The sequence below is a fragment of the Triticum dicoccoides genome, chromosome 3B (assembly GCF_002162155.2).
Source record: "Triticum dicoccoides isolate Atlit2015 ecotype Zavitan chromosome 3B, WEW_v2.0, whole genome shotgun sequence".
Lineage (NCBI taxonomy): Eukaryota > Viridiplantae > Streptophyta > Magnoliopsida > Poales > Poaceae > Triticum > Triticum dicoccoides.
Window position 1 is genome coordinate 461,910,651 of NC_041385.1, and position 2,108 is coordinate 461,912,758.

The following is a 2,108-nucleotide window of genomic DNA, read 5'->3' on the forward strand; positions in this document are numbered from 1 at the left end:
AAGTGAGTCGTGCACTTCGATGGCACCTACGCAATATTTTTTCTCCTCGATGGCAGGTGAATAGTGCACGTACTCAACGACGAAGCACGGGATGGTAGCAATGACATGGTTAGCCCTTTTTTTGGAGAGAGTACGTACTACTAGTAAATAACTTTGATGTGTCCCGTCAACTTGCAGAATGACGAGAAGCTTGATTACGCCTTCTCCCTCGCCAACACGTGCGCGGTGGCTCGCAGCACGAGGAGAAACTTTTGCTTACAAGCGGTGGACGTGCAGCAGTTCATTTGGTGTCAGATTGCCAGAAGCACTACTGTAGAACCATCGACTTCCGGAAGAGGCGAAGAGCCAAGCGCAAGGTCACCTACTAACCTTAGGCTAGGCGTAGTGGGAGTAACATAAGTAGAGGGTACCTCCTTTTTTTATTCTAGAAATAACCACACGCGAATATCAAGGTGCTGGTTACGTAGAACAAATTTCCTGCAGTCCGTGCTCAGCACTCCTCTATCTCTCTTCTCAGCCAGCCAACGGACGCGCGGAGCCCATCATCTGTTTGCTCACATGCGGCCCCACATGTTAGTGAAAAACGCAAGAGGACCCACTGAACCTGCACATCTTTCACCTCGACATGCTAGTGATGAAAAACAAATCCAAGAAAGATCTTCGATGGCCGCTTTTGGAGTTACTCAAGAGTAGTAAGATTTTATTTACAGTTTAACCCAAGATGCACATCTCGTGGCTTCAACTTATCAACTACCACTCTATTTTCTTTCATGACACGACCTGGATGCTGGATGTCCCACGTGTCCGCAAAAGGAGGAAGAACCCGACCAAATCTTCGGTTGTGCTCTCGGATTAGACTAGTTGTGCTAACTTAAATTTTTATTGTGTACTCCCTCCGATCCAAAATACTTGACTTCCATTTGTCCAAAAATGGATGTGCCTATATACTAAAACATGTCTAGATACATATATATTTTGACAAATACTACCTCCGTCCGGGTTTATTGGTCCCCATTATATTTCGTGCCAAATTTTGACCATAGATTAAAGAAACAAAATGTTTACGCATGTCACCAAACATTATATTTTTGAAAACTATGTTCAAATACGAATCTAATGAGATAATTTTTCTTGACATGCATTAACATTTTGTTAGTTAAATCTTTAGTCAAAATTTGACACAAACTACAAAGGGGACCTATAAACCAGGACGAAGGTAGTAGAACGGAGGGAGTAGAATGGATGCAAGTTTTTGTATTGGAAGAAGAGTACATCCATATATTGATAGAGCGTTGGAGTTGGCCTTACAAGTGGGACCGCAGTTGAGTAAACCGACTATTGGCAAACCCCCACCTCGCCCGCCGCGCGATGGCTGAGTTAGAGAAACGATGAGGTTGAAGAGATTGCTCTAGCACGGACTCCAAGAAATTTGGTGTCAGATGGAAGTCGTGCTGGTGGCTTGTGCCGTACTCCTGGACGTGAATGCTTGTTCTGGCCCATGCCACCCTACTACTCCTACTACTTACTATATAGTACTACTAGTATCGAGGATTCGAGGTGCTGGTTACGTAGTACAATGTGGCTACAGTAAAAACACCCGCACGACGCGCGAAGCATGTGAAGCTAGTACAAATAGTGTACTACTATTGTTGATGATTGGCCTCATCCGATAACCTATTTAATGCACGTACAATTATGTATTCGGAAAATATTTTTTTGCCTCGTCGCACCACTCACTCACAGAAGCAACTCGAAAGCCATTCATAAATTTAGTAAGTTTATCACAGGCATATTATTTTATTACATACAATAGGTCATCAACCCACATCGACAACAAGGATACATTATAAATACTAAAGTTTTCACCACACAACAAATAAAAAAGCAATGAAATGAACTTCAACTCAACCATTCCTCGGCGTTGGAAACGCTTGCTTTGAACCACAAGTGATTCTTTGGGACGGGGCATCTATTGTCGATCTCGAGACCAACGTAGGACTGATCATCCAGGCTGAAGCGACCTACTATATCAGTACCAGGGTGGGGAACCACGCTAATGTCCGAGGTATAGACACGGTTGCTTCTCATAAATGGTGCTAGTAACATTG